The sequence below is a fragment of the Staurois parvus genome, unplaced genomic scaffold (assembly GCF_062004578.1).
Source record: "Staurois parvus isolate SC_StPar_1 unplaced genomic scaffold, SC_StPar_1.0 ptg000068l, whole genome shotgun sequence".
NCBI lineage: Eukaryota > Metazoa > Chordata > Amphibia > Anura > Ranidae > Staurois > Staurois parvus.
In genome coordinates this window covers 10,401,442-10,426,654 of record NW_028317864.1, presented here as the reverse complement: position 1 = coordinate 10,426,654, position 25,213 = coordinate 10,401,442, and the positions used below count along the sequence as shown (strand labels likewise).

The 25,213-nt window shown below is 42.1% G+C and overlaps 1 protein-coding gene and 1 long non-coding RNA gene across 2 annotated transcripts in view; one reads left to right on the top strand and one right to left on the bottom strand.

The window, feature by feature from the left end:
- The window catches only part of FGD1 (FYVE, RhoGEF and PH domain containing 1), a 275,027-nt gene that overhangs the window by 50,599 nt on the left and 199,215 nt on the right, over nt 1-25,213 (top strand). The window lies entirely within an intron of this gene.
- The window catches only part of LOC149469557 (uncharacterized), a 56,807-nt gene continuing 33,944 nt past the window's right edge, over nt 2,351-25,213 (bottom strand). Inside the window, exon 2 of the long non-coding RNA XR_016311564.1 lies at nt 2,351-2,721. This is a non-coding gene — a long non-coding RNA (uncharacterized LOC149469557). The remainder of the gene's footprint in view (nt 2,722-25,213) is intronic.

Sequence of the window (25,213 nt, the reverse complement as noted above, 5' to 3'; positions counted from 1 at the left end):
GTGCTGTTGTGCCCCACGTGGAGTTCCACTCACCCAATATCGGTGATCAACTATCGCTAGTGTGGTCAACAGTGCTTCTGGGGCAAACCCCTATGCAATCCACTCCATTGAATTTTTCCAGAAAGATGCAGTGTGGAAGAGCAAATGTTCTCAGAGGGAAAATGCAGAAGAGGATCCCATAGCATAAAACTATAATAGATTTTATTGAATCAATATAAAAATGTTACACTCACATGGAATGGTGCCCTATGGATCGGCACCCAGCATGTTCAGCTCGTGTAGAGAGGGTTACTTAGAATTATTAAAATTAGAAGATTACATAAATATTATATATATATATATATATATTACATAAAACCAATAAAAAGAATATTTAATACAGACATGTTGGCTTACTTAAAGGTATGTCCATGTACAGTATTGCACTCAATACTTGTTCAGGGCTCCTTTTGCATGAATTACTGCATCAATGTGGCATGGCATGGAGGCAATTAGCCTGTGGCACTGCTGAGGTGTTATAGAAGCCCAGGTTGCTTTGATAGCGGCCTTCAACTTGTCTGCATTGTTGAGTCTGGTGTCTCTCATCTTCCTTTTGTCAATACCCCACAGATTCTCTATGGGGTTTAGGTCTGACGAGTTTGCTGGCCAATCAAGCACAGTGATACCATGATCATTAAACCAGGTATTGGTACTTTTGGCAGTGTGGGCAGGTGCCAAGTCATGCTGGAAAATGAAACCAGCATCTCCATAAAGCTGGTCAGCAGAGGGAAGCATGACGTGCTCTAGAATTTCCTGGTAGAGGGCTGCACTGACTTTGGACTCAATAAAACACAACTAGCCAACACCAGCAGATGACATGGCTCCCCAAATCATCACTGACTGCGGAAACTTTACACTGGACCTCATGCAACTTGGATCCTGTGCCTCTCCACTCTTCCTCCAGACTCTGGGACCTTCATTTCCAAATTAAATGCAAAATTTACTTTCATCCGAAAAGAGGACTTTGGACCACTGAACAACAGGTAAGACAAGGAATACGACAGTTGTAGCCCATGTCCTGGATATGTCTGTGCGTGGTGGTTGTTGCCCCCAGCCGTAGTCCACTCTTTGTGAATCTCCCCCAAATTCTCGAATGGCCTTTATTTCACAATCCTCTCAAGGCTGCGGTTATCCCTGTTGCTTGTGCACCTTTTTCTACCACACTTTTCCTTCCACTCAACTTTCCATTAATATACTCTGTGAACAGCCAGCTTCTTTAGCAATGACCTTTTGTGACTTACGCTCCTTGTGGAGGGTGTCTATGATTGTCTTCTAGTCAACGGTCAAGTCAGCCATCTTCCCTATGATTGTATAACCTACTGAACCAGACTGAGAGACCATTTAAAGGCTCAGGAAACCTTTACAGGTATTTTGAGTTAATTAGCTGATTAGAGTGTGACCCCACGAGTCTACAATATTGAACTTTGTCACAATATTCTAATTTTCTGACATACTGAATTTTGGGTTTTCACTAGCTGTAAGCCATAATCATCAAAATTAAAAGAAAGGAATGCTTGACATATATCACTTTGTGTTTAACCCTTGGAGGACAAAGGGACGTATTTGTCCCATGTTTTTAATTGCGTGTATCATCTGATTAAGAACTGAAAACTTTTTTTTTTTTTGGTTTGAGTCAAAATATTAGTTCTTATCAACAAACAACAAATGGATCTAGCTTTTTGCCAATTATTTCATGAAATGGCTTAGTTACAGCAACTGAAGTGTACGAACTTTAAAAACAAAAAAATTGATTCTTTTGGCGTTCCAAAATCTTACGGTCCTCAAAGGGTTAATGAATCTATTTAATATATGAGTTTCACTTTTTGTATTGAATTACTGAAATACATTAACTTTTTGATGATATTCTACTTTATTGAGATTTACCCGTATTCATGGATATTTGAAAGTTCCTCTCTTCTGCTATTTACCCTCTGAGAAAATTTGCCCTTCCACACTGCATCTTTCTGGAAAAATTCAATGGAGTGGATTGCATAGGGGTTTTCCCCAAAAGCACTGTTGACCACACTAGCAATAGTTGGTCACCACCGATATGGGGTGAGTGGAACTCCATGTGGAGTACAACAGCACTGTCAAGTGGAGCACCATACTAATATTAATGCAATGACACTTTTGCACTGATTGGGATTATTTTTTGGGACTTATATTTCTTTGCATTTGATTTCATTTTATTTGATATTGGATGTTTATTTGTGATATGCGCAGCTAAGGTTTTGAATGTTTTGTGCACTATGGCTGACATACACATGTTTATACCTGCGGCAATCACCGGCACTTACAGTATAAGTATAGGTAGGGTAATTGAAAATGAAAATTTATATACGTTTTTTATGAGGTATCCTGGGCGCATTTACTCCTTTATATTTCAGTAGGTTATGGAGGACATTACAAGGATGCAGAAAAACACAGCAAGAAACAATATTATAAAAAATAGATTACAGGACCATTAAGTAATGGAGATGTCTTTTATGTCTTTCTGGAATTCCGCATTAAGTTAGTAGAGAGGCTTATTGGACTCCTGGAGATTAGGGGCCCAGTCACATCTGTGACCTCTGTGATCTGTTCCATGCCACTGTTCAGCTTCTATAGGCAACTCCTCCACTGACTTCACAAACGTTCTGCTTGAAAAGAATCCATATGACGATGACATACACAAACAGCCATCTAAGGGTAAAGAAACAAAACATTGTTTGAATTCAGAATTTGCACTAAAATAAACACCATTGGTTATATGTGAAAATATGGGATATTTACCCAATTACACTCATACACATGACCATGAGCACAAAAATACACACAGCACAGCTTCCATTAACCTCTGCTTCCTATAGCCAGCAGGAGATGTGTGCATGGTTAGAAGAGAATGTTTTCTGTATATTGGGAGTATATTCAGAGAGTTCACATCTAGACACTCATTACTGTGTTGTTATGAATATTACTGCAAGCAAGCTGGAGGGAACGTGTATGATCAAACGGTAAAGGTAACCATAGACACAAGATGGCGTCAAATGTTTTTTAAAGGATAAATGCACGTATATTTACACAACCCCTGTCTCTCCAGCAAGCCCTGATCTAAAATATCTCTCCCAGTCCCAACTGCATACTTATCTAAATGTGATAGCTGCAACCTGCCGCAGTGTTTACATCCTGCGCCTTAAATCTTCCTTGCTGCTGGCTGCATCTGTGCTGGACCTAAAGATTTTTTATGGGACTATCTCAACAGTCATTGCCTAAAAATGCATGCTAGCATCAGCCAAATGTACATGTTAATGCACTGGAGGAACTCCATTGGCATTGGCCTTGTTGAGGTATTTTTTGTACTATAGTATTTGTATAGTAAAATATCTATGTGTAGAAGAAATGTAGTGTTTAGCTAATCAGTCAGTTTATCTCTGCAATAAATGCACATTTTGAGAGAGTGCTGCTGCTCCCTCTCCCAGTCGGATCTCCGCTGTGTAGGGGATGACAGGAGTCTGGCATTGGGACAGTTTCAGGAGCTAGTTATATGTAATTTTTTTTTTTTTTACATAGTTACATAGTTAGTCTGGCTGAAAAAAGACAAAAGTCGCTCCAGTTGAACCATGAAAAAAAAAGTTATAATCCTATACCCACAGTTGATCCAGAGGAAGGCAAAAAAAACCAGCAAAGCACGATCCAATTTGCTCTTGCTGGGAAAAAAAATCCTTCCTGATCCCCCGAGAGGCAATCGGATATTCCCTGGATCAACTATACCTATAAATGTTACTATACAGTTATATTCTGTGTATCTAGGAAAGAATCCAGAACTTTTTTGAAGCAATCCACCGAGCTGGCCAGAACCAACTCTTGAGGGAGTCTATTCCACATTTTCACAGCTCTTACTGTGGAGAAACCTTTCCGTGTTTAGAGATTACATTTCTTTTCCTCCAGACGTAAAGAGTGCCCCCTTGTCCTCTGTGATGACCTCAGGGTGAATAACTCTACACCGAGTTCACTATATGAACCACTGATGTATTATACATGGAGATAATATCCCCCCTTATGTATTATACATGGTGATCATATCCCCCCTTTTGTATTATTCATGGAGATCATATCCCCCCCTTATGTATTCTACATGGTGATCATATCCCCCTTATGTATTATACATGGAGATCATATCCCCCTTATGTATTATACATGGAGATCATATCCCCCTTATGTATTATACATGGAGATCATATCCCCCCTTATGTATTATACATGGAGATCATATCCCCCCTTATGTATTAAACATGGAGATCATATCTCCCCTTATGTATTATACATGGAGATCATATCCCCCCTTATGTATTATACATGGTGATCATATCCCCCCTTATGTATTATACATGGAGATCATATCCCCCCTTATGTATTATACATGGTGATCATATCCCGTCTTATGTATTATACATGGAGATCATATCCCCCCTTATGTATTATACATGGTGATCATATCCCCCCTTATGTATTATACATGGAGATCATATCCCCCCTTATGTATTATACATGGTGATCATATCCCCCCTTATGTATTATACATGGTGATCATATCCCCCTTATGTATTATACATGGTGATCATATCCCCCCTTATGTATTATACATGGAGATCATATCCCCCCTTATGTATTATACATGGAGATCATATCCCCCCCTTATGTTTTATACATGGAGATCATATCCCCCCTTATGTATTATACATGGAGATCATATCCCCCCTTATGTATTATACATGGAGATCATATCCCCCCCTTATGTTTTATACATGGAGCTCCTCTTCTCAAGAGAGAATAAATTAATTTCCTCTAATCTTATATAATAATACACTGTACTACTTTAAAAAGAAATACAGCTGTATTATGCCTCGTACACACTATTAAAAAAATTGTACGACCATTTTTGTACAAGGACCAATTGTCCGATAATTGGATCGTTAGTATGCAGCTTTCGAGAGCCGATCACAACAATTTGTGTGACAACATCCGAAGGGACAAGCACGAAAATTTCTCTCGTACAATACCAACGTACAATTTTCATTTAATCAGTACAGTAGTCATAAGAAAATACAGTACAAATACAATACAATACATTACATCACTTTCAACATTCTTTTCTTTCCTATGAGAATTTTCATATCTTTAGTAACCTTTTCACTTTCGATGTGAGACTAGCAGGTGAAAAAAAACGGGCAATCGTTCGTCCGATATTCTCATCGTGTGTACGGGGCTTTAGACGAGATGACTGGACTGTGGTATCAGGAGAGATTCAGGTACTAGTTATGCTAACCTTATGGACATGGTATTACTTCAAAGCTGAAATCCATGCAGATAGAAATGACACAAATTAATGCAGCTCTAGAATTAATAATACAGTATTAGTAGTGCAAGTATTTGTCCTTGTGTCAGCCTTTTGCAGTCCCTGTACAGCAGAGCTTAGACTAAGAGGTGGATTAGCAGAAAAAGGAGCGCACTGATAGGAGGAGAGAGCTGAGTGACAGAGAGATGAACTCATCAGTCAGTTTCTTCTCTTTTCACTGTCCAGTCACAGGCTGTTACAAGACTTGTAAGTCATGCAAAGGCAGGGGCGGACTGACCATTTGGAAACTCGGGCACTGCCCGAGGGCCCGGGGTCAGTAGGGGGCCCTATGAGATGCCCCTGGTACCTTTTTCATAGACTTTTTTGAGTTTGGGCAAGGACACAGGGGCCCCATGATCCCCTATTGCCCGGGGGCCCCATGAGTTGTCAGTCCGCCCCTGTGCAAAGGTCACCTTTCCATACCTTCACCTCTGCAAAGCTAATCAGATACTGATCTAAGGAGCCCATCCTCATTACTGACATAAAAGAAGGAGTGGCTCACTGATGATATCACCTGGCTCAGTACATTTTTATTCAGCCATTCAAGCAACACAACTCGTCTCTGCCTGGAGAACACCACTCTCTGACATGCTTCACCCATATGGGTTTATGCCTCGGTCACATCAAAGCCGATTTTGAAATCGTACGACTTACAGTGAAGTCGCACGATTTCAAAATCAGGTGAGATGCCAATTTCATTGCGATTTGCAAGACATCTGACACAGATGTCTATACAAATCACACCAAAAGTAGTACATGTACTACTTCAGAAATCCGTGCGGCTCCGACCAAGTTGGAACCGCACCGATTTGACCGCTCTAAAAGCGGATAATAGGGTGCAACTTGGCATACGATTTGCAAGTCGTATGGCATGAAAATCGCATGCCAAGTCGCACCTGATGTGACCGGGGTGTAAGTCAGATAAGACCTGTAACTGTTAATGAACTACAGCAGGGCTGAGCTTTGTCACAGAGCTGTGTAAATCTCATTTGGCTGGTACATGTATTTCATGTATTGTGCATTCAGATGTTTGCATGGAGTTCAGCTTTAAAGGAATGTACAATTGTATTAAAGATGTTTCCATATATCTGCCTGAAGTTCAGTTTTAACCACTTGCCCTCCTGAGGATTTACCCCCCTTAATGACCAGGCCTCTTTTTGCTATTCGGTGTTGCACTAATTCAACTGATAATTGCGCGGTCATGCAATGCTGCACCCAAACGAAATTTAAGTCCTTTTTTTCACACAAATAGAGCTTTCTTTCGGTGGTATTTGATCACCTGTGCGCTTTTTATTTTTCACGCTATAAACAAAAAAAGACCAAAAATTTTGAAGAAAAATTATATTTTTTACTTTCAGCTATAAAAAATATATAGTAAACTCAAAGTTAGTTATAAATTTAGGCGAAAATGTATTCTGTTCCATGTTTTTGGTAAAAAAAATCCCAATAAGTGTATATTGATTGCTTTGTGTGGAAGTTATAGCGTCTACAAACTATGGTATAGATACTGCAATTTACGCCATTTTTTTGCTATACAGCGATGTGCTAGTTTAACAGACAATTGCGCGGTCATGCAATACGGTACAGAAATGAAATTTACCTCCTTTTTTTCCCACAAATTGAGCTTTCTTTCGGTGGTATTTGATCGCCTGTGCGTTTTTTATTTTTTGCGATATAAAAAAAAAAGGCTGACAATTTTGAGGAATAAAAACAATATTTTGGACTTTTTGCTATAAAACATGTCCAGTAAAAAAAAATTTAAAAATCAAATTTAGTCATAAATTTCTGCCAAAATGTATTCTGCGACATGTCTTTGCTAAAAAAAAACCCAATACATGTAAATTAATTGGTTTACGTGAAAGTTATAGCGTTTACAAATGGCGGGAAAGATACTGGGATTTTTAATTTTTTTTTTATACTAATAATGGCGGCGATCAGCGACTTATGGCGGCGATCAGCGACTTATGGCGGCGATCAGTGACTTATGGCAGCGATCAGCGACTTGTGGCGGGACTGCAGGACTAAGGCGGACATTCTGACACTGGAGGGGAACTGACTTGGGGTCACTGACATCCCCAGTGACACCAATACAGTGATCAGTGCAAAAAAAAAAACACTGACACTGTACTAATGGCACTGGGGAGGAAGGGGTTAACTTTTTTATTCAGTGAAAGGGTTAACTGTGTGAGGGGAGTGTTTTACTAGGGGGCGGGGGTGTGTACTGCACGGAGACACACTGATCTGGACAGATAAACTATTCTGTCCCGATCAGCGTGTCAGGAGCTGTCAGGGAACTGACAGAAAGCACAGCTACTGCAGCTGTGCTCTCTATCAGTGATTGCCACTAATCGCTGGGACATAGCCGGTAACGACCAGCTGTGACCCGGCGACTGACATCCGCGGCCGTGATCGGCAGGACAGGTAGGGCGGCGGCGCACCTCGCGCGCGCCCCCTACCTGTTTTGAAAACACACGTTTTAAAACGTGGTTTTACCCAGCCATGCCGCCCTGCTGCCGTATTTCTACAGTAGCTGGGCGGCATGTGGTTAAAGTGACCCTGACATTAGTAGGGGAATGTTGGCAATAGAGCCAGCCTCTGAAAAAACATATTGAGTAATTACCATGCCAGTGGACCAAGGGGTGTGGACTTTTTTTTAAAAGCTACTTGTCCAAGGGACTCATTCGGGGTTCCAATCTAATTGTCTTAATAGAAATTTTTTTATTTAACCAAAACCTTATTTAAATAAGATCTTTATTGATAGCAAGTTAGGAAACAGACTTAAAAATACTTTACAGCATTCAAACAAGCCCAGCTAAGATAGTGATCTTAAACAGCTTACTTTATCATAAAAAAATAACAGAAGCGGCCTCATGAGGCCATTTATTTCCATGAACTTGCTTGGTTACATTCGGGTGGACTGACCATTTGGAAACTCGGGCACTGCCCAATGGCCCGGGGTCAGTAGGGGGGCAAGGACACGGGGGCCCCATGATCCCCTATTGCCCGGGGGCCCCATGAGTTGTCAGTCCGCCCCTGGTTACATTAGATGAGCTTAAATTATTAATGCTTTTAACATTGCACTGTTTATCGCCTACTCACCTCCCTGCCTGTCTTCAGCACCCCACCCAGGGACTATCAGGGAGGGCAGAGATTTTGCAGTGTGACGAGCACTTCTGGGTGCAGCCTCCCCCCAAACCCCCCTTAGCACCATCTCAATCAAGTGATGTGCATAAGAGCCGTGGCTCTCCCAGGTCTCTGCCTGCTCATTTCTTCACACAGCAGGGGGAGCCATTAACTCCTGCTGCTGTCAATCACAGCCAGTGAGCCAGTGAAGAAAGAGGAGCAGGGTCAGACCACACTCTGTGTGTGAATGCACAATGTTCATTCACAGGAGCGTGGATCAGGAGTGAGCTTACTTGAGTGCCTCCATATCTGGAGACTTGCTACTGGGGGCATTCAGTTGAGGAGAAGGAGCCAGAACTGCTGGCAAGGGACTCAAAAACAGGGGGATTGGGTCTGCTCTGTGCAAAACCATTGCACAGAGCATATAACATGTTTGTTATTTTTTAAAAAAAGTCAACCTTTAGAGTCACTTTAAGCCCATTTTTCGCTTTTCTGCAGAGCTACTGGTGCCACTGCTATCCAACACTCTTGGGTGAGTCGAATAGTGGGCCCCAAATTGGGCACAGTGGTTCCTCTCGCTGGCTGCTACATCACTACAGGACGTAATAGGGATGTAGCGGCCTGCTGGAAGAACCACAGTGCCAAGCAGGGGAAGCTTCGGGTGACAATGTCACTGGTAGCTCTAGAAGTGTTTGTGAATAGTTGACTCACTGCTCATCAAAAAGATTCAGCATGGTTTTTTACAGGCTAGCACCACTGGTACTTTGCTTTATAGGCAACAGGGTCTCTTTAGGAGTTTTTAATGTCGTAAGCTCTTTAAAACAAGTAGCTTTGGATGAGTCCCACATCCCACGCAGAGGGTTCAACGTTCATACGATTTGTTTTTATAACTTCTTATAAAATACATGAGTAGTAAAGGAAATTTTTGCTATCCTCAGAGCATTCCACGGATTTTAAGACATCTGATTACAACACAAACAAAAAAAAAAAGAGCCCTTTGCTTATAAGCCGCCGATGAAACTGGGTTTTCCTGCCCTCATTCCTAGAACAGCCCCAGAAATGCTGCCCTCAGCTTTTTAACACAAAAGGCTGAATGTGCTCACAAATAAATTTTCCTCCGTCTTGCAAACAGCCTCTGCGGCAGCCGCTGTAATAATTTCCATATGTCACATTGGGATATTAAGAGAAAGAGCTATTGGACGGAGCAGTGCAGAGCTGGCAGCAAGGGTCTCGTTGCCTGTCCTACTAACTGAGGCCACAGATACCTATATGTGTGTGTAATGCTATTTCCAGACACATTAAATGTATGACTATTGCACATTTATATCTTATGAGACTCATAATAAAGATCCCTGGTTATTACAGAGTTTTAATATAACCTAAACTTGATATAATTGTATGGTAATTGTACTCACACAGGTTTACTTAAAGCTCAGCATTGCTTTTTCCATATGTGCTACTTAATTGCTGTTCGTTCCTCATTGTCTCAGTTACAAAAAGTGAACTTTGTTCTCCTATTTTAAAGAATATCTAAACTTTTATACAGTTAACCTTTAATATGCTTTTCCCCCACACACATAGCACCCAAACAAAGCTATCTGTACACACTCCTGCCAGATCCATGCTGTGTGGCCCATTAGTAAAATCCTAATTATATATTATATAGAGCCCATTCATCATCATAGATGGCCTCTACAGAGAAAAACTGGGCTAGGGAACAGGGAAGCATTTGCCCCTGGGCTAGTACTAATAAGGTATGTTGGGCTGGTGACCTCGAGTGGAGATGCGTCACCATTCACACATCAATCTACACAGTCAGTGACACATTATTCTTATTATTATACAGTTTTATATAGCGCTAAAAGGTTTGCTCAGCGCTGTACATTATAGTGGGGGACAGAACATGAGACAATACAGTAACAAAACAATACACAAGGGGTGCCAGGGCCCTGCTCTTTCGAGCTTACAATCTAGGAGGGAGGGGATAGTGGTACAGGAGGAAGTGGCTGTGGGGGATGGAGTGGTAGGAGGACTGGAGGACATCGGCTGTTAGGTGAGAGCGGGGTAGGCTTCCCTGAAGAGATGGGTTTTCAGGGTGCGCCTAAAGGTGAGGAGGGTAGGTGACAGTCTGATGGATTGGGGTAGTGAGTTCCAGAGGATGGGGGAAGTCCTGGAGAAGTCCTGCAGTCGGGCGTGGGAGGTGGAGACCAGGAAACTAGAAAGTAGGAGGTCTTGTGGGGAGCGAAGAGTACGGGTTGGGTGGTATTTGGGTATCAGGTCGGTGAGGTAATTTGGGGCAGTGTTATAAATGGCTTTGTATGTCTGTGTCAGTAGTTTGAATTTAATTCATTGGGCAATCGGGAGCCACTGGAGGGAATGACAGAGGGGGGTGGCAGAAGCGAAGCGGTTGGTAAGGTGGATGAGTGTGGCCGCTGAGTTCAGGATAGACTGAAGCGGGGATAGTCTGTGATGAGGTAGGCCGGTGAGAAGGGAGTTTCAGTAGTCCAGACGTGAGATAATAAGGGAGTGAACGAGTTGTTTAGTAGTGTCTGGGGTTAGGAACGAACGTATTTTGGAGATGTTGCGGAAGTGGAGCCTACATGAGTTTGCCAACGATTGGACATGGGGTTGGAAGGACAGGTTTGAGTCTAGAGTGACACCTAGGACTTTTGTTTGCGGGGTGGGACTGTTGGTGGCGCTATTGGTCGTGATGGAGAAAGTGGGGGGGGGGGGGGGGGGTGAATCAGGAGCTCGGTTTTGGAAAGGTTCAATTTGAGGAAATGGAGCGACATCCAGTCTGATATGTCGTTCAGTAGGTGGGTGATACGGGCGGAGACTGAAGGGGTGAGGCGAGGGGTGGAGAGGTAAATTTGCGTGTCATCGGCGTAGAGGTGATAGTTCAAGCCTGTTGGGCACATGTTGGGCATTGTAAGCTCCAAGGAGCAGGGCCCTCCTAACCCTCTTGTGTTGAACTGTATTGTTGCTGTATTGTCTCCCGTTATATTGTAAAGCACTGAGCAAACTGTTGGCGCTATATAAATCCTGTATAATAATAATAATTATATAGATAACCCATTTCACATTCAGATCTGTGATCATAGTGCCCTGCAGAGTGAAATCTTCCTGCACCAACTTAAATTCAGCTGAATTTCAAAAGGAAGTTGACAGAAATCACAATAAGCCTGAAGAGATAAGAGCAAATAGGGCACAGGAATGTGTTAAAAACCAAGTTTTATTAATGGGGAATAGAGAATATCACACCTACATCAAGGCAAGTATCTTCAAGCCTAAATGGTGCCACAGCTTTTTTTTTTTTCTTTGGCACCTAAACCTGTGGTACCTTTTTAGGTTAGAGGATACTTACCTTGATGTAAGTGTGATAGTGCTTATTTCCCATTAAAATTACTTGGTTTTAACACATTGATGTACCCTGCTTGCTTTTATGTCTTCTTCACCAGCTGGATAACTAGGAGCTGCAGGAATTGCTGTTCTCTCCCTAACGACATTATGGACTAAAATGGACTTGTGAGGCTTGCAGGTCATATTATGTGCGCTACTTTTAATTTTTATTCTTATGGTCACAATAGCCCATGTCTTTTAGGTAAACCCACCTTTTACCATCCCCAACAATAGCTGGCACTATGGCACACTCTGCTTAGTACACCTTCTTTAGCCTAAGGAAAATCTGTCCCTACCATGAAAAGATGAAGATGTATAGTGGAGAGCAAAGTCAAAGCCAATGCTAATAACATGCTGGTATCTGTAGTTTCTCTGGTCTCAGTGTCAGGATACATGACACGGGAACAGGTGGTGGCAAGTTTTCAAAAGGTAGACAGGTCAAGTCATTCATTGACCTTGATAGCTTGGGTTCAGCAGCTCACCACAAAACTAGGACCCCTTGCAGAAGAAGTTTACCTGAACTAATAAATCAAAGTGCAGTGCGTCAAGAAAAGTGCCAAACGGAAGTTGTTTGAGAGTCCAAAGAATCTTTAATTTTTAAACCACATGGCCTGTGGGCCGAATGTGGCCCACTAGGTCATTTCATGTGGCTCTCACACCTCTCTTGAGGTACCCCCCTTGCCTCTGCCCAACCCCCCCCCTACTCCACCTTCACCCTCGTCTCAACAGTTGTCAGCAGAGAGCAGTACAGAACTCCTGCTACAGATCCTGTGTCTCTATGTGCAGCTGCAGCACCCCCTCGTCTGCACCTCCCTTGGTCTCAGCCTTCAGCAGATTCGGCAGCTGATTCCAGCCTCCTCTGGTCCTCCTACAGACCCTGCACTTTATGCTTCCCAGCTCCACCCCCAGCTTCTTACCAGCAGCAGCACAAGAAAAGGGGGGGGTGCACTGTGATGTAAGGGAGGGTGGGGGACTCTTGACTTCTGACGGTGGGGGGCTCCTGACATCTGATGTAAAGGGGATGGGGTGCTCTGGACATCTTGTCTTCAGGGGTGGACTGACAACTCATGGGGCCCCTGGGCAATAGGGGATCATGGAGCCCCTGTGTCCTTGCCCAAACTCAAAAAAGCCTATGAAAAAGGTGCCAGGGGCATCTCATGGTGCCCCCTACTGACCCCAGGCCCTCGGGCAGTGCCTGAGTTTCCAAATGGTCAGTCCGCCCCTGCTTGTCTTAAAGATACAACTGGCCCTTTGAGGGCAACCATAATGCTAATGCGGCCCATGATGAAATTGAGTTTGACACCCCTGTTGTAACTGTTAACATTGAAAGAAAAGCAAAGGGCAGCCACTGTGTTTCGGGTGCCTGAATATCCCCCTTCATCAAGACTTAGGAGAAACATTAAAAAAATGACAATGAAGCAAAATTGCTGCTAGAAATTACACTTATATAAACAAAATGGTCATGTAGAAATACAAAATAATTTTGTTTCTTAGTGTACTGTACTAGCAATTTCACTTTATTGTGAGATTTTTAAACTTTCTCTTCAGCCCCAATGAAGGGAAATTTTTCTGCCCTGAAATATCCTGAATGCCCTTCACTTTTCTTGCTCTCAGCAATTAAACAATTAAGGATGGCCATACTGTAGATGATGCGATTTTCTTTCCTGCAACCACGGGTTGCTGGATTCCCCCATCAGTATAGATGGGGGAATCCCTCCCGGGGAGCTATTGTGTTCTCCTGGCAGAGAGTGATTACTGCTAGCGGCTATAGCACAAATCCAACATGCTTGTTTACCCCAGTCGACTGTATTACTTGGATACAATCAGCCTGCGTATAGATGTTTGAATCTTAGCCAGTCCCTGCCAGGGGCGGACTGACAACTCATGGGGCCCCCGGGCAATAGGGGATCATGGGGCCCCTGTGTCCTTGCCCAAACTCAAAAAAGCCTATGAAAAAGGTACCAGGGGCATCTCATGGGGCCCCCTACTGACTCCGGGCCCTCGGGCAGTGCCCGAGTTTCCAAATGGTCAGTCCGCCCCTGGTCCCTGCTCAACCAGCGGAAAGTCAAACCATCTATGGCCAACTTAAGGATTCTTTGGACTCACAGGATACATGCCACATCATGGACAAATCACTGGGGTTTATGTTAAGGTCTTAAGGAGGACTCTTGCAGGTGTTGAATCAATCTCTTTACCCCATTGGTGGTGTTCCTGGTGGGAATGAATCTTATGATATCAGTGCTGATGGACTACAGTTCTGGTCAAATTGACAAGACTTTAGAAGACTCTGCATAAATCAAATGTAAAAAAAGTATAATGTTTGCAATGATAACATAAACAATTAGGGCATTTACAGTGCCAGGAATAGAATAAGCACCTTTAGTTACTGTTGGTTGGTATAGAGACTGACAGCTGCTCATTAAATTTTCATGGAACCTCTGTATCTGCTAATTATTTTCTCTGGATTGATCATGCTTGAAGCTACTTGGTTGCTATGGTTATCAAACATTGTTCTGCTTAGAGATGGTACACTTTGTATCATCCTGCAGGCACGCTTGATTTGTTTTATTATGAGCAAAATAAATTTTTATTTATGTCTTGAATTATTATGGAGAATTATACACCGATAAGCCATAATATTATGACAAACCACCATAACATGACCACCCACCTAATATTGAGAAGGTCCCCCTTTTGCCTTACCCATTGAGGCATGGATGGCGATAGACCTTTAAAAGTATTCTGTGGTATTTGACATCAAGCCATCAGCTGCAGATCCTTTTAAGTCGTAGAAGTTGGGAGGTGGGGCCTACATGGATCAGACTTGTTTTTACAGCACATCCCACAGACGCTCAATAGGATTGAGATATGGAGAATTTGGAGACCATGTTAACACCTCAAAGACTCCTTCTTGCATTGCTTCTTGGTCCAATTCTGATGCTCATGTGCCCATTCTAGATACTTTTAGCTGTGGACACGGGTGAGCATGGGCAGCCTGATCAGTCTGTGGCTACATAGTTCCATACGCAACAAACTGCATGATCAGCATTAACCTTTTCAGCAATTTGAGCTACATTTGCTCTTCTATTGAATTGGACTACATAAGCCAGCCTTTTTTCACCACGTGCATCAATGAGCCTTGACTTCCCATGATCCTGTCTTGTACCATTTTGGTCCATCCTCCCCCCTAAGTGAAAATGTCCAATTTGGGCCCAAAGTGTCAATATTTTATGTGGCCACCATTATTTTCCAGCACTGCCTTAACCCTCTTGGGCATGGAGTTCACCAGAGCTTCACAGGTTGCCACTGGAGTCCTCTTCCACTCCTCCATGACGACATCACAGAGCTGGTGGATGTTAAAGACCTTGCGTTCCTCCACCTTCTGCTTGAGGATGCCCCACAGATGCTCAATAGGGTTTATGTCTGGAGACATGCTTGGCCAGTCCAAGCATGTCCAAGTTTGGCCAGTCCAAGCAGACATGCATTTAGCCATTACAATTTGGCCCTTGTCAAAGTCACTCAAATCCATATGCTTGCCAGGTTTTTGCTGTTTTCAACATATCAACTTCATTTGCTGCTTAATATATCCCACCCACTTTGAAGCCAATGTAACAAAATAATCAATATTATTCACTTTACCTATCAGTACTCACAGTGTTGTGGCTGATTGGTGTACATGTGTGTTAACATGTCCATACACAGAGGCCCTTTACGACTGTTACTTATTATTATATTAAGACAAATAATATCATACAGACAAAAAATCACACAGATGAAATACATATAGATAGAGCTGTTTTATATGCCAAAGTGTTTCCATTTCTGTTTTTCCAGTCGTGAGATTTACATAGCAATGTCTGGCAGGGCCGGACAATTTATCCACTTGCCACTAAATCATGAACACATACGCGATTGTTTTCAAGCAGCTATAGCGGAGTCTTCCCTGGTATCCTCTCTTTTTTTCTACCGACGAAGTGCTACCCTGTTAAAGCAATCCTAATGGCTAATAAGTTACCATATTGCTTTTACAGGTGGTGGGAGGGGGTCATTCCCCCCCCCCCCCTTGCCACCTGCCGGTGCCCCTCCGGACTCTCCCGTGTGATCAGGAAGCCCGGTATCCGTCCGGCGTTTCTGTCGGCTGATTATAGAGAAAACCAGAAGCGATGGTATTTTGTCACTTCCGGTCAGGGCAGCCTGTTTACATTTCATGTGATAGGAATACAAATTTAAAGGGACAGTGTAAAAATAGAAAATATTAATAAAAGAAAAACATTTTTTAAAGACCCTCCCACCCCTGTGCTCTTACTCAGAAGAGAATGCATATGTAGGTCGCGCACGCATATGTAAAATGTAAACAGTGTTCCCACCATGTGAGGTATAGCCGCAAATGTATAGTAGGTGCAATAATTCTAGTGCTAGACCCTCTCTGTAACCCCAAACTGGTAACCTGTAAACTTTTTAAAGTGTCGCCTTTTAAGTATCGTAGTTTGTCGCCATTCCTAGAGTGTGCTCAATTTTAAAGCGGGGCACGTTAGGTATCTATTTACTTGGCGTAGCATCATCTTTTATATTTTCCCAAAAAATTGGGTTATTTATATATATATATATATATATATATATATATATAGTTTTTTTTGCATTAAAATTCATTAAAGTGTATCTTTTCCAAAAACATTGCATTTAAAAACGCTGAGCAAATATCGTGTGACATAAAATAATTGCAATGACCACCATTTTATTCTCTAGGGCCTCTGCTAAAAAGAATATATAATGTTTGGGAGTTCTAACTCCTTCCTGTGAAGATCAGAAGTTCAGGGAATCAGCACTAAGGGAGCAGGAGCCAGTAGCGTTGAAAGTTGTAAACTACAAGTTAAAAATTTATAAGATGAAACCAGCCTATATCTCCGCACTGAAAAAACTGTGAAAATATTGGTATACGAAAATAAAATAATAATTATTAAACCAGTAATTAAATATTTAAACCAAGCTGTCATTTTAAATAACAAAAAAATCTATAAACAGTGACTAGAAAAAAAAAAAAAAAGTACAAATAAACTGCGCTATGTCAAAACACAATGTCCATTTCCAAAGTGAGTGCTTTTCTTAAGGGGGGTTTCTATGGCAATAAATTATTGTTTTTACAGTATCACGCTATGTGGCTGTTTTATTTTGCCCACATATGGAACTGACATTCCCCAATCTGAATGAGGAGGGGATCGAAGTACAAGATACTAATAATCTATTGATTGGAGGTCCTTTTGGGCTGCTGGCTGATTATCAAGTTCGAGATTTCACAACTATTCATTATTAAGGAGATTGATTGAATTCCTACTAATTTTCCACTGCTGGTTACTTACCAGCTTCTGGTGGGGTGTTAATCACTGCAGGATCACATGGATAGTGGATCACTTTAACTTAAAGAGACACCACTGAAATTAATTGAACTTTTCAGATTATAATTTTTTTTCTTTTATCCTTTTATATCAATTGGACATTGTGTTTTGTCGTAGCGCTGTTTATGTGTACTTTTTTTTTTTTTTTTTTAGTCACTGTTTATAGATGTAAAAAATGTTAACAAAAAAGTGTGCAGGAGGATGTTTATTTTAATTCTCCTAATTGCTTCTAATAGCTACTAAAACGCTATTACAAGCTGGCACAAAAAACACTATTATCAGCGTTTTTTCATCCACCTTTTTTTTTAGTGTTTTTACAGCTTATAAAAAATGTTAGTGTGCATGGAGCCGAGGGTTTAATACTACTTTAAGTAATGGTTTGAATTCCGAACGATTTTTCATCCGAAAATCGAAACGTCGTTCGTTCTGTAATCTGATGGTGCCACCAATGATTTCGAACATTTTTCATAAATTTTCCAGCATGCCCAATAAACGAAATGTGGAGGAACCACGAAAATCAGCCGATGCCACTGCCCCACCAACAGAGCGAAAATCAGCCGATTATTCTTAGGTCCGTTTTTATACGAAAATCGTTCAGAATTCGAACCATGTATGGCTGGCATAACAAACATTGTCCCTTCCCCAGCCTGTGATTGGACAGTAAAATGAGAAGAAGCAAACTGATGAGTTCTTTTGTCAGCAATTCTGTTTTCCTCTCCTATCAGCGTATAAATTGCCAACAAAATTTGCTTGCAGCATACCTGCATTGCCCTCAGCCCTACCCTATCCTCTGCCAGTTCTAAACTCTGCTTCAGTCACATTCAGGTATCTACACCGCTTGTATTTTTTTTAATGCACACAATGCAATAATGAACACAGAGCTGCATTCATTTGTGTCTTTTATATCCGACTCCCTGCCTGGGGTTCAGCTTTAACAGTTTTTCTAATTATATTTAAATACATGCTGATCTGAGATGCAAATTGCACTTCAGAAAGAAGATTTTTTTTTTGGCATTTTAAATAGTGACTAGAAATTTTTTGTTGGCCTAAATATCAGCTTTCCTTGTCATTTAGAAACCTGCTGTTCATTTTATGTGCTGCCTGAAAATTACTTTCGGTATTAGCATTGGCTCTAAGTGATCTAGTCTTCCACTGAAAGCACCCTTGCCTGCATGACAGGTGGTGTAAATTCTAGATGATTAGACCCCCCCACCTGACTAGCTTGCTACTAGTGTAATGTCTTTACTGCTAATGGCAGCCTGGCTAATAAATACACCCCCACCCCACCTCTGTTTCCCAGAGCTGGGTACCGGGATCAATAACAAATTTGTCCACATTGATTGTATCTATTACTAATTTAATAAATCTAGCAATTTAGTTGAATGCACACATCAAAGAAGGACAAAAAAGCAAATGTGTCATGCCACCACCCCAGCTACCTAAAAATAATGGTTAGCAGGACAACTCTGCTCAGTTGTACCTTTTGATGCAGCACTGGAATGCCAACCTCTGACTTCCTATGCTGACTTCCTATACTGAGCAATACCCTGATGCTACCTCCTGCCCATAGACCCTTTAGAAGGGATCCCTGCACTATACTTACACTAAAAACTCACATAGCTCAACCAAAGCTCCTGTTCACTGTGAGGGAGCCATTGTTCTCTAGAACAGAGGTCTCCAAACTTTCTAAACATACGGCCAGTTTACTGTCCTTCAGATTTTAGGGAGGTAGGACTGTGGCCAGTGGGAGTAGAAAATGCCCACATATCAGAGGTAGTGGACAATGTCTCAGGTATGATGGTCAGTGGTAAAAAATTACATAGTGCCTACGGTCATTTGGAGGAGGAATAGTGCCTAATAATTGGTATTAGTGGAAGGATCAATGCCCAAACATATCTGTGGGAGGAATTATACCCCATTTTTGGTGTCAGTAGAAGGAATGGTGCCCCATTGTTTGTGTCAGTGGGAGGAATAGTGCCCCACTGTTGGTGTTAATGGAAGGGACGGTGCCTCATTTGTGTCAGCAGAGGAATAATGTCTCAATGGCTGGATAAAGGCAAGCAAAGGGTGACATCTGGCCTGCAGGCCATCATTTGGTGTCTACTGCTGTAGAAGGTGTGTTAGTTCTGGGCCACACCACAACTGCGGAATTACAAATCCTTTGGCAGGTAAGAATTCACATTTGTATATTTTATTCCCAAAGCTCTACACATTCCTGTGAGAGACCAGCCGACAATTACAGTTATAAACGATCCATGCTGTGAAATCCATATAGCAGGGGTGTCAAACTGGGGGCCCTCCAGCTGTTGTAAAACTACAAGTTCTATCAATGCTTTACCTTTGGGAGTCATGCTTGTAACTATCAATCTTGCAATGCCTCATGGAACTTGTAGTTTGGCAATAGCTGAAGGGCCGCCAGTTTGACACCTCTGCCATATAGAGTAGACTGCCGTCTGTGTAGGTCAGTAGGTCTGTCCATCCCGAGGAAGACCCACAACCAAAAAGGCTAAAGGAGGCCACCAGTAAATAGTAATTTGATATTATGTCACTTGTATCCACCACAGCTGCAGGTTCACTTTAAACTTTTCCCTGCACCCCTGGGCTCACAGAACCTGGTACAAGTGCTGACCTCAGTTTTCTTTTTTTTTATAGCATGTTCTGACCCAACTCCTCCATCCTCCTCACTTTTCATTGGCTAGCAAGCCTGGCTGTCCCATTTGATGACAAATTGAAAAAAAAAAAACATGGAGGGCAATATTACGTGGGAAAGAAACGAACAGACAAGGGCGCACTCTCATCGTGCATTACCGTGGTAAAACACGTGTTTATTGAATAAAAAGAGGATATATACTCACAAACCAATGTGTTTAAAAGCAGTATAAGTGATCCACAAAGACAGTCACAATACATCTGTGTCTAATGATGCGGATAAACTGACGCGTTTCAGGAGCTCTGAGGAAGGGGGTTCAGCTCCCGAAACGCGTCAGCTTATCCGCATCATTAGACACAGATGTATTGTGAATGTCTTTGTGGACCACTTATACTGTTTTTAATCACGTTGGTTTATGAGTATGTATCCTCTTTTTATTCAATAAACACATGTTCTACCACGGTAATGCACGATGAGAGTGCGCCCTTGTCTTTTCTTTTCCACTAGTGGTCAGATTTCCTGATCTTAGAAGGGCAGCACCTCTTCGGTTGGCATTTTGGTATCTCCTTGGTTGTATGAAGACTGGAGCGCTGGTTTCGTTCGTTTATCTTTTAGAGTGCAATATTACGTGGGCCTTAATCACAATCAGGAATCTATGGTCTTAATTGTGCCCCAGTGGACATTGGAGAACACTGGAAAGACCAGCTTAGGAAACAAACAAGCACCATGAGGTTGCCATTCTAAGGTTTCAGGGCCATTTTGGGAAGTAAGAACCACCAACAGGTTCCTTTTAAAGAGTTTGGAAGTGAGGCAATACTTGTAGAGGTATTTTGCGACCAGAGTAAAAAAAAAAAGAGAAATGTGAATATACTGGCAACAATGTAAAACTGAACTATCCATCTTTGGTGTGGACATTTGAAAAGATAACTGCATCTTTTAACAAACATTCCAATATGTTATCTCCTGATCTCCTAATGGGTGAATACATCTCTTCTTTGGGCGGTGGCCTCTAACTTTAGTTTTTTTACCATTTGACTTGGGTTTTAGGCAGGGGCGGACTGACAACTCATGGGGCCCCCAGGCAATAGGGGATCATGGGGCCCCTGTGTCCTTGCTCAAACTCAAAAAAGCCTATGAAAAAGGTACCAGCGGCATCTCATGGGGCCCCCTACTGACCGCGGGTCCTCGGGCAGTGCCCGAGTTTCCAAATGGTCAGTCCGCCCCTGGTTTTAGGCTATTCTTGGATAATGTGAAAACAGAGTTTGCCAATTATTATTATATCTGCTATCCTTGCCCACATGGTTGACAACTTTGCTGTACACCTTCCTATTATGTCAGTAAGAGTATTTTCATGCTCAGCTGGTGATGCGGGTATTATTGCACGTGACCTGTTGTTTGATGGCTGTGGATAGGAAGGAACATGCAGTTCAGCATTAGAAGCAGCTCTGATCACATTATAATGCTTCTCGTCAGTAAAGAACATGACGCTGCATCCAGAGTAAGCTCCATATCAGCTGTGTTTTATCGGGGCCTATATACAGTCAGGTCCATAAATATTGGGACATCGACACAATTCTAACATTTTTGGCTCTATACACCACCACAATGGATTTGAAATGAAACTAACAAGATGTGCTTTAACTGCAGACTGTCAGCTTTAATTTGAGGGTATTTACATCCAAATCAGGTGAACGGTGTAGGAATTACAACAGTTTGCATATGTGCCTCCCACTTATTAAGGGACCAAAAGTAATGGGACAATTGGCTTCTCAGCTGTTCCATGGCCTGGTGTGTGTTATTTCCTCATTATCCCAATTACAATGAGCAGATAAAAGGTCCAGAGTTCATTTCAAGTGTGCTATTTGCATTTGGAATCTGTTGCTGTCAACTCTCAAGATGAGATCCAAAGAGCTGTCACTATCAGTGAAGCAAGCCATCATTAGGCTGAAAACACAAAACAAACCCATCAGAGAGATAGCAAAAACATTAGGCATGGCCAAAACAACTGTTTGGAACATTCTTAAAAAGAAGGAACGCATCGGTGAGCTCAGCAACACCAAAAGACCCGGAAAACCATGGAAAACAACTGTGGTGGATGAGCGAAGAATTCTTTCCCTGGTGAAGAAAACACCCTTCACATCAGTTGGCCAGATCAAGAACACTCTCCAGGAGGTAGGTGTATGTGTGTCAAAGTCAATAATCAAGAGAAGACTTCACCAGAGTGAATACAGAGGGTTCACCACAAGATGTAAACCATTGGTGAGCCTCAAAAACAGGAAGGCCAGATTAGAGTTTGCCAAACGACATCTAAAAAAGCCTTCACAGTTCTGGAACAACATCCTATGGACAGATGAGACCAAGATCAACTTGTACCAGAGTGATGGGAAGAGAAGAGTATGGAGAAGGAAAGGAACTGCTCATGATCCTAAGCATACCACCTCATCAGTGAAGCATGGTGGTGGTAGTGTCATGGCGTGGGCATGTATGGCTGCCAATGGAACTGGTTCTCTTGTATTTATTGATGATGTGACTGCTGACAAAAGCAGCAGGATGAATTCTGAAGTGTTTCGGGCAATATTATCTGCTCATATTCAGCCAAATGCTTCACAACTCATTGGACGCTGCTTCACAGTGCAGAGGGACAATGACCCAAAGCATACTGCAAAAGCAACCAAAGAGTTTTTTAAGGGAAAGAAGTGGAATGTTCTGCAATGGCCAAGTCAATCACCTGACCTGAATCCGATTGAGCATGCATTTCACTTGCTGAAGACAAAACTGAAGGGAAAATGCCCCAAGAACAAGCAGGAACTGAAGACAGTTGCAGTAGAGGCCTGGCAGAGCATCACCAGGGATGAAACCCAGCGTCTGGTGATGTCTATGCATTTCAGACTTCAGGCTGTAATTGACTGCAAAGGATTTGCAACCAAGTATTAAAAAGTGAAAGTTTGATTTATGATTATTATTCTGTCCCATTACTTTTGGTTCCTTAATAAGTGGGAGGCACATATGCAAACTGTTGTAATTCCTACACCGTTCACCTGATTTGGATGTAAATACCCTCAAATTAAAGCTGACACTCTGCAGTTAAAGCACATCTTGTTTGTTTCATTTCAAATCCATCGTGGTGGTGTATAGAGCCAAAAATGTTAGAATTGTGTCGATGTCCCAATATTTATGGACCTGACTGTATATAAAGGGTTATTACTATGCCTGTCCACAGTTCTCATGACTTCAGCGATTAGAGCGTATCCTAGCAACAGCCTAGATAAGGTGGCACTGGTAGCAGATAGCAGAGTGCAGCCAAGCACACACACACTTGTGACCTGAGGCATTATCTCAGGCAGCAAGGTCGTCATTAGCTTTCTATCTGAAAGGTAACCTCCACAAGCAATGTTTTTATACATCTAAGCATTTTTTCCAGGTCACTGAAATGCGAATCTATGGGAGACAGCGTGGAGTGCTGCTGTCAGTATAGCACACATATAACAAGATGGTGCCTGTTGCCAAAAGCAACCAATATTTTTCTTGTTTCATTTTAAAACCTGGAAGAACATTATCTGTGGAATATTGTATTCTCACTGTGTGTATGGGGTTCCTTCTGTTTTTCTGGTTTCCTGCAACCACTGAGAAACACACTTAGGTTAATTGGCTCCAAATAGGCCACTATACCTACCTAAATCAATCTGTGACCTTGAGAGAGAGAGTGTGTGTTTGTATGTGTGTGTCTGTATGACTGGTGGAGGTCATTAAACCAGCCTTTCTCAATCAGGGCTTCATGGAGCCATAGGGTTCCTCCAGAGGTTGCTGTCTCTTAGATAGATAGATAGATAGATAGATAGATAGATAGATAGATAGATAGATAGATAGATAGATAGATAGATAGATGGATAGATAGATAGATTCTTCCCAAGATAGATAGATTCTTCCCAATGACAACAAATGTAAGGAGCATTCTTTTTACTGACCATCATACTAATATACAGTGAGCTGTATCTGTAATAATTATTAGCATGTGTTCCCTGAGAACAGAAAGGTATTTCAACAGTTCCCTCATGGTTGAAAATTTGAGAAAGGCTGAATTTGACTGTATGCTCTTTCAGGAGTATGTGAATCAATCTATGGAGGTCATAGACTCTTCAAATTTGAGATATATATATATATATATATATATATATTTTTTTTTTTTATATATAAATATATATATATTATATCATAATATGGGGAGCCCAAGATCACCAGTCAGCTGCTTGTAAAGGTTAACAGTCTTCATTGGACTCTCAAAAACAAGCACACAAAATAGCTATTTTTCAGCAATATACATGCAAAACAGTACATAATTCTGGTATAATGAATATAACACAATGGCTCGCCACAAATATACCAGTCCCACAACAGGGTTTAGGGTTCCCGTCTGCGTCAGGGTACCACAAAAGCCACAGGAGCTCAGCATACAATGTCTCAGTTGCCAGACGTTCAGTCCACCCTTTCTAATATCTGTGAACTTCTCCTTAGCCACAGGTGCTGACTCCTTCCTTTCCCATTTCTGGCCTCTCCTACATGCAGGTTAACCAGGGGCGGACTGACAACTCATGGGGCCCCTGGGCAATAGGGGATCATGGGGCCCCTGTGTCCTTGCCCAAACTCAAAAAAGCCTATGAAAAAGGTACCAGGGGCATCTCATGGGGCCCCCTACTGACCCCGGCCCTCAGGCAGTGCCCAAGTTTCCAAATGGTCAGTCCGCCCCTGAGATTAACCCATTGTTATCAGGGTTTGGAGGCTCCTTCCCACCAAAAGGCTCTCTGAGCCGCCAAATTCTGGATCTCACATGAGGGCTTACCAGTCTATCCTCTTCATCTGGACTACCCCAGAACCTCTCATCTTGCATGGGTGAGAATCCCTGCGTACACAAAAACAAAAGCATCTCTTACAGTCATCCTTACACCACAAACCAAATAATTTGGAAATATACATCCTGTCCAAGACCCATCCTCAGCATCCTGTGTGTGTGTATGGCAGCTCAATGCATTTAGGCATCTAGACGTAGTGAAGACTGAAGTTCAAACCGAGCATCAGAATGGGGAAGAAAGGAGATTTAGGGGCTTTGAATATGGCATGGTTTTTGGTGCCAGGGGGGGTGGTCTGAGCATTTCAAAAACTGCTGATCTACTGGGATTTTCATGCACAACCATCTCTAGGGTTTACAGAGAATGGTCCGGAAAAGAGAAAATATCCAGT